The sequence below is a fragment of the Sardina pilchardus genome, chromosome 12 (genome assembly GCF_963854185.1).
Source record: "Sardina pilchardus chromosome 12, fSarPil1.1, whole genome shotgun sequence".
Classification (NCBI taxonomy): Eukaryota; Metazoa; Chordata; class Actinopteri; order Clupeiformes; family Clupeidae; genus Sardina; species Sardina pilchardus.
This window is the reverse complement of record NC_085005.1, coordinates 34,137,558-34,150,057: the sequence shown is the minus strand read 5'-3', so window position 1 is coordinate 34,150,057 and position 12,500 is coordinate 34,137,558. Positions and strand designations below refer to the sequence as shown.

The 12,500-nt window shown below is 41.2% G+C and overlaps 1 protein-coding gene and 1 long non-coding RNA gene across 4 annotated transcripts in view; one reads left to right on the top strand and one right to left on the bottom strand.

Annotated features, from left to right (window-relative positions):
- akap12b (A kinase (PRKA) anchor protein 12b) overlaps window positions 1-12,500 on the bottom strand; it is a 61,811-nt gene that overhangs the window by 34,693 nt on the left and 14,618 nt on the right. The gene's annotated exons all lie outside the window — the stretch shown is intronic.
- LOC134097975 (uncharacterized) lies at window positions 5,788-9,378 on the top strand. The gene is made up of 5 exons (XR_009940979.1): window positions 5,788-5,903; window positions 7,565-7,616; window positions 8,688-8,758; window positions 8,973-9,043; window positions 9,257-9,378. It is a non-coding gene; the product is annotated as an uncharacterized LOC134097975 (long non-coding RNA).

Sequence of the window (12,500 nt, the reverse complement as noted above, 5' to 3'; positions counted from 1 at the left end):
AGCTGAAATCTCTGAGAAATTTGGAATGGTCAAATATCCCAGTGCTCTGTGTTTGCCTTATCAGACACACACACACACACACACACACACACACAGACACCACACACCACACACACACACACACACACACACACACACACACATTCACACATGTAGCTAATTAGTATTTTATTTTCACTGGTAATTCATTCAGTGCTGTGGGTCTTCTGAAGACATCTGTATCATAGTGTTAATTTTGTCACCTATTTTTAATTTAGTCATAGTCTTAGTCTTGTGACGAAATGTTCTTTTTAGTCTTAGTCATATTTAGTCATTCAAATATCATTTTTGTCAGTCTAGTTTTAGTCGACTAAGAGTCTCATAATTTTAGTCTCGTTTTAGTCAAAAGAAAACTCAAGGTATCTTAGTCAAGTTTTAGTCAAAACATTGTAGTCTTTTTAATATAACAAGATACTTTTGAATAGGCTACTATTTCATTCAAATAGTGTTTCAGCTATGTGTTTCACACGTCTCAATTTTCCCCCAATAATGTCCAGAGCAGACCCAAAGTAGGCCTACGAATGTTTTACTCCGCTACACTAGATGGCACTATGCACCTAAACGCAGTCCCATAGGGATGGGTATTGATACGTTTTTATCAATATCAATGGCATTATCGATTCTGCCTATCAATCCAATTCCTTATCAATTCTCTTATCGATTCCCAAAAAATGTAGGTGCACCCACATTTTTCATTGCATCGCCTTTAACGCCAAAAGGTTTATCGCTCTCCTTTCATAATGTGAATGATTTTTTAACAATAAGGCGTAGATAAAGCTTGTCTTTATTTAAAACACAATAAGGAATATACATATTCTTTATAAAGAAAGCTGTATATAGCCTACAGTATATATATATAATATAATATAATTCTTTATATATTCTAATCTATACTACTGACATTTCTGATATTCATGACATTCATGACTATTCATATTACAACTCTGCCTCTTTAATTCAGCTGTCGGCTTGAAGCCTCAAATTGTAAACAAAGTAGCATAGTTGGCTAGCTTATTATAGTCTACTCCTGGTTGGACTGTTCCGTTTCCCCACGTGTGTTTAAGTTGCAAGGTAGGCTAATACTTTTTCTCCTTGGGACAGGCCCTTTTGAGTCTTAGTTGGAAAACATTGAGATGATCAGTCAACTTGAATGCAAGAGTTTGAATCAAATTTGTGCAGTAGCCTAAGCTATGATGCTAACCGAAATTAGGCTACAGTGTTATTATAATGTAGCTAGTTGTCTTCTATGCGTCATTGCTTTCACGACTGTGAATGTGCATGTCGAGGGGCGGGTGTCCACTGAGCGCGCACCGAGAGAGGGAGAGGGAGAGAGCGGGTCAAGTTACTTACTAGTTTGGCAAAGTTGCACGCATAGTCTACAATTAAAACTTGTGAAGGAAACGTATGCTTTCACCCGAGCAGCGTCAGGTGCACCAGTGCGACCTAAAATTATTTTCAGTCACACTCTTAAACATTTTGGGCGCATATGCACTCTGGAGCCCTAGACCGGGCAACGTTAGCACCCCTCCGTAGGCTGTCGAACACATGACACTCTTGGAGCTTAATCCCATGCTTCACGGACAAATGTTTTTACATATTGCTGGTATTAGCCTACTACCCTTACACTATAACAATATATACTACACTGGTTGCAGACGGCAGAATTTTCATCACGTTTAGTGAAATGGAGCCAGGCTTTGGATCTCTTCCTCCTCTCGGGGTTGACTTAGAGTCATCGCAGCCACAGGGTTACAGCAACAGCGCGTAGCTAGCGTACAGGAAAGCTGCTGCCCATGAATTCATTTGGACTATTTTGAATGCTTAACAGGTAGCATAGATATTCTGTCTTCTCATTTTGTAGACAAAAACGAAGAGAGATTTTATCTTAGTTTTTCAATCATGCAAAACATTTTAGTCTCGTCTTTTTTCGTCAACAGTAATGCATTTTATTATAGTCTTAGTCAGCGTTTCAGGACATTGGTTCAGTCTCGTCATCGTCTCGTCTTAGTCTCGGAAAAACAGGTCGTTGACGAACATATTTAGTCTCGTCTCGTCTGACGAAATTAACACTACTGTATCATCACTACACACACACACACACACACACACACACACACACACACACTGACGCGCACGCACACACACACACACACACACACACACACACAGTCACAAACACACTGATGCACACACGCACACACACACACACACACACACACACACACACACACAAGGCAGCTCTGACTGCTCTGATTCTGAGACACCGAAGTCTCTTTTTTCTCTCTTTTCTCTTCTTTTTCTCTCTCTCTCCCTCTCTCCTCCTCTCTCTCTGTTCTCTATCTCTCCCTCTCTCTCCTCCTCTCTATCTCTTCCTCTCTCTCCTCCTCTCTCTCTTTTCTCTTATTTACTCTCTATCTGTCTTTTTTTAATTTGTCTTTGGCACCGAAAACAATTCATGCTGCAAACACACACACACACACACACATACACACACACACACACACAGACCCTCAGTGCTGGATGACATATAACTCACCTCAGTAATCACTGGCTAATCAACATAACAGCATCAGCCTAACCGAATTAGTGGTTAGTGAACCAGCCACACACACACACACGCCTAGATTTTTGTTCAGAATGGATATAAATACACACACACACACACACAGACACACGCACACGCACACACATGCGTTCAAACACACAAATGCAAGTGTGCGCGCACACACACATACACGTGAAGTGTGTTATCTGTGAGGCCTTCGTCCACACTAGTGATGGGCGATACTGTAAAATTTGGTATCGATCCGATACCAAGTACATATAGGGTCAGTATTGCCGATACCAATACCGATACTTTTTACTTAAAAATATATAGGCCTATATTTTGTGTAGGGGAGAACAGTAGCCTATGTCATTATGAATGAATGATCAATTCTTTAGGAAATATATATATATATATATATTTTTTTTAAGTATATTTTTTGGGCTTTTATGCCTTTAATGATAGGAGAGTAGAGAGAGACAGGAAGTGAGTGGGAGAGAGCGTTGGGGTGGGATCCGGAAAGGACCACGGGGCGGGAATCGAACCCGGGTCGCCGGCGTGCGGTGCAGGTGCCCCAGCCAGTCGCGCCACGGCTGGGGCCAGGAAATATTTTTTTATAAATGTAGCCTATAGTCCCCTAGTCCACACGACCGGCAGGGTAGGAGGCCACAACCGATCTATTTGGGCTTTTTGTTTTTTACACTGCAAAGCCATGATGATGACATAACCACAGCCCTCAACTCAGTGTGTGTGTGTGTGTGTGTGTGTGCGCGTACCCCACCCCTCAACTCAGCCACAGAATTTGACCTGACACTCTGCTTGCCAGAACAAACCAAACCCTTTTTAGTTCATTACAACCTAAGACTGTAGCATTAGCTTAGCTTAGTTAAACATCAGTTCACTACAACCTAAGACTGTAGCATTAGCTTAGCTTAGTTAAACATTAGTTCACTACAACCTAAGACTGTAGCATGCTAATTCATTAGCTTAGCTTAGTTAAACATGAGTTTACTACAACCTATGTTATTTTCTCCTGTGTAACTTGCTCTATAACCATTAGCTTAGCTTAGTTAAACATTAGTTCACTAAACCCTAAGACTGTAGCATTGGCTTAGCTTAGTTAAACATTAGTTCACTACAACCTAAGACTGTAGCATGTTATTTTCATTAGCTTAGATAAGTTACACATTAGTTTACTACAACCTAAGAGTGTAGAATTGTATTTTCATTAGCTTGGCTTAGTTCAACATTAGTATACTACAACCTAAGACTGTAGCATGCTATTTTCTTCTGTGTAACTTGCTCTATAACCATTAGCTTAGCTTAGTTAAACATTAGTTCGCTACAACCTAAGACTGTAGCATTAGCTTAGCTTAGTTAAACATTAGTTCACTACAACCTAAGAGTGTAGCATTGTATTTTCATTAGCTTGGCTTAGTTCAACATTAGTATACTACAACCTAAGACTGTAGCATGCTATTTTCTTCTGTGTAACTTGCTCTATAACCATTAGCTTAGCTTAGTTAAACATCAGTTCACTACAACCTAAGACTGTAGCATTGGCTTAGCTTAGTTAAACATTAGTTCACTACAACCTAAGACTGTAGCATTGGCTTAGCTTAGTTAAACATTAGTTCACTACAACCTAAGACTGTAGCATGCTATTTTCATTAGCTTAGATAAGTTACACATTAGTTTACTACAACCTAAGAGTGTAGCATTGTATTTTCATTAGCTTGGCTTAGTTCAACATTAGTATACTACAACCTAAGACTGTAGCATGCTATTTTCTTCTGTGTAACTTGCTCTATAACCATTAGCTTAGCTTAGTTAAACATTAGTTCGCTACAACCTAAGACTGTAGCATTGGCTTAGCTTAGTTAAACATTAGTTCACTACAACCTAAGACTGTAGCATGCTATTTCCTCCTGTGTAACTTGCTCTATACCAGACCAAATGCAAAACTTAACAGAATTTCCACATATGTGGCCCTCACCTGCCCTGAAGGTGAACTAGATTAGTTTTACAGTAGAATTGAATTGAAAACGGAATTGTTAGTTTATGTCTTTGCAGATTAATGTGAAGCCCCTGCACCATACCGGCGCCATCCACAGGCTTGGCACGTGCACTACAGCACTTCCTGTCATGTGCACCACAGCACTTCCTGTCATGTGCACCACAGCACTTCCTGTCATGTGCACTACAGCACTTCCTGTCATGTGCACTACAGCACTTCCTGTCATGTGCACTACAGCACTTCCTGTCATGTGCACCACAGCACTTCCTGTCATGTGCACTACAGCACTTCCTGTCATGTGCACTACATCACTTCCTGTCATGTGCACCACAGCACTTCCTGTCATGTGCACTACAGCACTTCCTGTCATGTGCACTTCCTGTCATGTGCACCACAGCACTTCCTGTCATGTGCACTACAGCACTCCTGTCGGTTTCAAGACACTTCCTGTGGATGCAGGTTAAATGTAAGAAAGCGCTAATAAATGTACCGTTGGTCCACACACACACACATACACACACACACACACACGCTTCTAAACACACACACTCACACACTTAGATTCGTTCAGAACTGTGTGTGTGTGTGTGTGTGTGTGTGTGTGCAAGTGTATGTGTGTGTGTGTACAGGGATAGAGATTGATTGAATTTTCCATCCTCTAGGAAAGATGAAAGTCTGTGTGTGTGTGTGTGTGTGTGTGTGTGTGTGAGTGAGTGTTCTGCTTTTTCTCTGGAAGAGATTCACCAGAAGCACCAGTTAGTCCTTCCCCATCTGTGTGTGCATGTGTGTGTGTGTGTGTGTGTGTGTGCCCAGCTGGCATCCTGACGTCAATTTGACATCAACAAGTAGTCAAGATTTTGACCAACATGTATGACGTGCATAAATATGCATAATTTCATTATATTTTGTAATGATTTCCTTGTGGTTGTAAAGAGGCCCAACAAAGGTATCAATCTAACATGTTTTTTCTGGTCCCTACATCTCAGGTCTATATTATTGACATTAAATCAACGTTGATTTGATGTCAGGAAATAAGACGTCAAATTGATGTGAAATTTATGTCAAAACAACGTCTGTTAAAATGTCTGAAAAGGTATATTATTAGCCTACTCATTGTAAATCGACTCGAGTTTTTCAACATCCTGACCCACACAGCAGAGGGTTCCAAAACGGACCCTCTGCGGCGGACTCCGTGCGGATTCGCACATCGAACGCGCCCTTTCCAGTCCTAACGGCTCCTTCAGTTTTCAAATTTCTCGTTGATGAAGTGGAAGACGAAACAGCGGCGTCTGAAGGCTCACTGTAAGTATGCTCCTATATGCTTTATTTATGCAGCTACCGAGTCTATCCACTGAAAAAGTACTTCCATAACACAAGTAACCTACTTATCTAGCTTTATTTGCTGATATTATCCGAAGATTTGCTGGTCTGCAGATATTGCTCATATTTACACACCAGCTACGGTCTAGCTGCTAGCTTTCGCAAGCTAATTTAGCCCACTTTAGACAGGGCTAAATCCTGTCCAACTAGGGCTTTGTTACCCTTTTAATGAAAGCTAAACTCAGAACTGAGTTTAAAATGAGCAACGTTTAATTTGGTTTAACGCTAACTTTGTGTTTGTGAACAACAAAAGTTGGCTTGCGTTAGCTAGCGTTAGCTTGTTAGCTAACGATAGCATTAAAGCAAGGGGGCAGCGAACGTTCTGAGAGTGTAGACAGTATGGCGGCCGCCATGCTAACGAGAAGACCGTGGCTAGCTGGCCATTCCATTGAATCCTATGGGGCGTAAGCGCCACTTTGACATCAAATAACGTTACAGCTGAAGCGTTTTAAGCCTTTATATAAACATTTTCTATTGTCGGGGTACATACTACATTGTGAAATTGACATAATGATCTCGTAACTGTCTTATCGGCGGAGTAATTAACGTTTTTCGAAAGTCAATGCTAAAGTGTTAAAGGCGCATGCGTCCAGCGAGAGTAAAGCGTCGCCATAGGTCAGACTACGTGCCTACGTCACATGTACGACATCTGAGCCTGCGCAGGAGACCTATGACGGAATAAGAAGACCTAAAAAAACCGTTGAAATTTGCTTCCTCGGTCTCTGCTGCCGTCTACGTGATAGCTCTGTCCATATCTTTTACTGTCTATGCATTAAAGTTAGCAACAGGAAAACTAGTTTTTGTTAACGTTATGAAAGCTTAGATGTTGGACTCGGGAGTCTTTAAGAAAACGTAGGCCAATTCGGATGTGTCTAAACATCATTTCTTTCTGGGAGGGAGGCTGATTTCACATTGTTCACCAGTCCGGGATAACGTTAGCTGCTAGCTAATGGTTTTAAATTATGAATGACGTTAGCAGTAGCCTGCTAGTTCTAATAAGGTAGCGCTAACCAGCTGCCGCATGCTCAAACACATACGTCATAGCTCGACATTCTCTGCTGGCAGCAACAAATAGCTTTGGGACTCGTGCTTATATTTTGTACACGTTAGAAACCAGCAAACAGGCCTACTATTCAATCTAAAAAGTCCGGTTTCCAGACGTGTTTCCTGGTGACTTTTTAGATTGAACTGTAGCTGCTAGAGATTACTCTCTAACTTTTACGAAATATAAATGCACAAAGGGCACGAGGCTCTTTGTTTTAAATTTTCATGTAGAAATACTGTCGTCTACGAGTTCATTTAATGACATTGAACGTTCCTTGGAGTAAGATTTAACTGAGCAGAGGCAAAATAGAAGAGGCAGTTGTTGACTTCATGTATGTCCTTGCTTTGCCTTGGCACAGACTAGACACTTTGTTGTGAATGTTTAGAATATATGGGAAGAGGAGCTAAAATGATCAGCACCATATTCTGTGGATCCCAATATAACGCATTTTAATGGGGTGTATTATTGGTTATGATAAATATTTGGCCATTTCTTTCTGATGATAAAAGTAATGCATATTTATGTATCTGTGTTGCAGGTCATTCACAAGTGGCTCCAGTCTGGTTTGGGGGTTCTGCCATCCAAGTAAAGTAAGCTTTACAGTTTTACATTTGATTTATTTGACTTTTGGTCTAAACATTAATAATAAAAAATAACCATATGCCTCTGTAACTGGTGTTACTAGTTCAGGACGAAGTGAAGGTAAATGTCAACATGCTTAAATGCCTTTGTCTGCTGTAATAAAACCCACCCTCTACCTCAAAAGCTCTCTAATGAAATGTACATTTATATATCTGCGTTACAGGTTATTCACAAGTGGCTCCAGTCTAGTTTGGGGGTCTACGCTTTCTCATCCTGTCCTGCCACCCAAGTGAAGTAAGCTATACAGTTTTACATTTGATTTATTTGACTTTTGGTCTAAACATCAATAATAAAAATAACCATATGCCTCTGTAACTGGTGTTACTAGTTCAGGACGAAGTGAAGGTAAATGTCAACATGCTTAAATGCCTTTGTCTGCTGTAATAAAACCTACCCTCTACCTCAAAAGCTCTCTAATGAAATGTACATTTATGTATCTGCGTTACAGGTTATTCACAAGTGGCTCCAGTCTGGTTTGGGGGTCTAAGCTTTCTCATCCTGTCCTGCCACCCAAGTGAAGTAAGCTATACAGTTTTACATTTGATTTATTTGACTTTTGGTCTAAACATCAATAATAAAAAATAACCATATGCCTCTGTAACTGGTGTTACTAGTTCAGGACGAAGTGAAGGTAAATGTCAACATGCTTAAATGCCTTTGTCTGCTGTAATAAAACCTACCCTCTACCTCAAAAGCTCTCTAATGAAATGTACATTTATGTATCTGCGTTACAGGTTATTCACAAGTGGCTCCAGTCTAGTTTGGGGGTCTACGCTTTCTCATCCTGTCCTGCCACCCAAGTGAAGTAAGCTATACAGTTTTACATTTGATTTATTTGACTTTTGGTCTAAACATTAATAATAAAAATAACCATATGCCTCTGTAACTGGTGTTACTAGTTCAGGACGAAGTGAAGGTAAATGTCAACATGCTTAAATGCCTTTGTCTGCTGTAATAAAACCTACCCTCTACCTCAAAAGCTCTCTAATGAAATGTACATTTATGTATCTGCGTTACAGGTTATTCACAAGTGGCTCCAGTCTGGTTTGGGGGTCTACGCTTTCTCATCCTGTCCTGCCACCCAAGTGAAGTAAGCTATACAGTTTTACATTTGATTTATTTGACTTTTGGTCTAAACATTAATAATAAAAAATAACCATATGCCTCTGTAACTGGTGTTACTAGTTCAGGACGAAGTGAAGGTAAATGTCAACATGCTTAAATTCCTTTGTCTGCTGTAATAAAACCTACCCTCTACCTCAAAGCTCTCTAATGAAATGTACATTTATGTATCTGCGTTACAGGTTATTCACAAGTGGCTCCAGTTTGGTTTGGGGGTCTACGCTTTCTCATCCTGTCCTGCCACCTAAGTGAAGTAAGCTATACAGTTTTACATTTGATTTATTTGACTTTTGGTCTAAACATTAATAATAAAAATAACCATATGCCTCTGTAACTGGTGTTACTAGTTCAGGACGAAGTGAAGGTAAATGTCAACATGCTTAAATGCCTTTGTCTGCTGTAATAAAACCTACCCTCTACCGAAAAGCTCTCTAATGAAATGTACATTTATGTATCTGTGTTACAGGTTATTCACAAGTGGCTCCAGTCTGGTTTGGGGGTCTACGCTTTCTCATCCTGTCCTGAGTGATTCTTGACATTGAAATTATATCAAAATTTGTCAATAAATGTTCATACTTTTGTCATTAATGTTTGATTTTGGATTTATGTTGAATTGACAGCGAAGCTTGATATTGAATGATAGCAAAATAGCATTAAAACATTGTCTTCCTATGCATCAACATCATGACATCTTGACATCAAATAAATGTTGAATTGACATCAAATGCCAACAAAACTTGACATGGAAATGACATCAACATCATGACATCTTGATGTCAAATAAATGTTGAATTGACATCAAAGCCTGATATTGAATGATATCAAAATAGCATCAAAACGTAATCAACCATCATGACATCAAATACATGTTGAATTGACATCAAATCCCGACAAAACATGACATCAAAATAACATCAAAATGACATCAGCAGAGGTCAAAATCTTGACATCAAATTGACATCAGTACATTGACGTCAATATGACTTTCATTCTAGACCTATTTCGTGACGTAATTTTGACATCAATGTTCGATGTCATATTGATGTCAAATTGATATCAAATGCCCACTGGGTGTGTGTGTGTGTGTGTGTGTGTGTATGTGCGTGCGTGCGTCCCCCCCCAGGGTCTCACACACACACACACACATTACAGCAAGTCACACGTAAAAACATTAGAGAAATTGCCCTGTTCTTGCATGAGAACATTAGAACATTAGGGCAGTTGCCCTGTTCTTGCATGAGAACATCAGAACATTAGGGCAGTTGCCCTGTTTCTGCCCCAGGCGGCTATAGAACATCAGAACATCAGAACATTAGGGCAGTTGCCCTGTTCTTGCATGAGAACATTAGAACATTAGGGCAGTTGCCCTGTTTCTGCCCCAGGCGGCTATAGAACATCAGAACATTAGGGCAGTTGCCCTGTTTCTGCCCCAGGCGGCTAGAACATTAGAACATTAGGGCAGTTGCCCTGTTTCTGCCCCAGGCGGTTAGGACATTAAAACATTAGGACATGAGGACATTAGATGAGCAGGTGGCGGGGCTCTGATGAGATTACAGAGGAGACAGACACACGGCCACAGACAGACAGACACACACACACACCAGGAGACAGACACACGGCCACAGACACACACACACACACACTCACACACCAGGAGACAGACACATGGCTGCAGACACACACACAGACACACTCACACACCAGGAGACAGACACACGGCCGCGGACACACACACACACACACTCACACACCAGGAGACAGACACACGGCCGCAGACAAAAGGACCACAGAGCAGCGGGCCATCCTCACATGTGGCTCTGATTGGACCGCAGAGCCGTGAGTCATCCTCCCATGCGGTTCTGATTGGACCGCAGGGCAGCGGGCCATCCTCACATGCTGTAATTGCATTTAGTGGCGCCCATGACCAGGTTAGGACCACACAGACACACACACACACACACACACACACACACCAGGTTAGTGGCGCCCATAACCAGGTTAGGGCATGTGACGTCCTGCAGCCGCCGCAGCACACTCCGCTCACATCACTAGAGACCAGAACCCACTCAGCATCTGGACATCACTAGAGACCAGAACTCACTCAGCATCTGGACATCAATAGAGACCAGAACTCACTCAGCATCTGGACATCACTAGAGACCAGAACCAGAACTCACTCAGCATCTGGACATCACTAGAGACCAGAACTCACTCAGCATCTGGACATCAATAGAGACCAGAACTCACTCAGCATCTGGACATCACTAGAGACCAGAACCAGAACTCACTCAGCATCTGGACATCACTAGAGACCAGAACTCACTCAGCATCTGGACATCACTAGAGACCAGAACTCACTCAGCATCTGGACATCACTAGAGACCAGAACCCACTCAGCATCTGGACATCACTAGAGACCAGAACCCACTCAGCATCTGGACATCACTAGAGACCAGAACCAGAACTCACTCAGCATCTGGACATCACTAGAGACCAGAACCAGAACTCACTCAGCATCTGGACATCACTAGAGACCAGAACCAGAACCCACTCAGCATCTGGACATCACTAGAGACCAGAACCAGAACTCACTCAGCATCTGGACATCACTAGAGACCAGAACCAGAACCCACTCAGCATCTGGACATCACTAGAGACCAGAACCAGAACCCACTCAGCATCTGGACATCACTAGAGACCAGAACCAGAACCCACTCAGCATCTGGACATCACTAGAGAGTATTGATAACATGGGTAAAAGAGAGTATTGGTAACATGGGTAATAGAGAGTATTGATAACATGGGTAAAAGAGAGTATTGGTAACATGGGTAAAATAGAGCATTGGTAACATGGGTAATACGTTTGATAGTGCACCCAAAACAGCCCCCCCAAATTATTACGCAATCAGAGCTCGGCTAAATTGTAACTTAGACCGGCTCCTCAACATGTGCTCTGGATCCAGTCTCTTCTAGATTCCTCTAGAACGCATACGATCCCTTTACTGTCGAGAGAATAAATACCTCATTAGATTCCTCAAGAACGCATACGATCCCTTTACTGTCAAGAAAATAAATACCTCATTAGATTCCTCAAGAACACATAAGATCCCTTTACTGTCAAGAAAATAAATAACTCATTTGAAACAGAGTTATCTCTGACTGCTTTTAAAGCCGCCTGTTGTGAACCCAACATCCTGAGTAACTACAGGCCTCTGTCAAACCAACCTTTCCTGAGCAAAGGACTGTTGGTAATCAGCTTAATACTTCCTAAACCAAAACAGCATTCTTGAAAAATTCCAATCAGGTTTTAGATCAAATCACATACTTTTACATTCTGCTTCTATTCACATGCTCATTATATTCCACATTCTAAAACGAATAGTTCCGGTCCTTGATTATGATTGGCTGAATCGTGTTTGATGCCGTTGTTTATTCCAGCATAACCTCACACCTTGATAGCATTTTGTTCTATAGTAATGCGCTACCACAAAACTAGAACAAAAGTTAGAGTAGCAGCGTCTCGTTGTTGCATGGCAACCATTCATATGGGGGGAATATATTTCTTGGCGGAAGAATGATTATCTATAAATACATCGTTACTTTGTTCATTGCTGTGGCTTTGTTTCATGAAATCTTGTTAGATAAACGTAGTAACCATTTAAAAAAAAGCAATCAGCCACTTGAGTCTGTGGTTTATACTGAATTTAGAA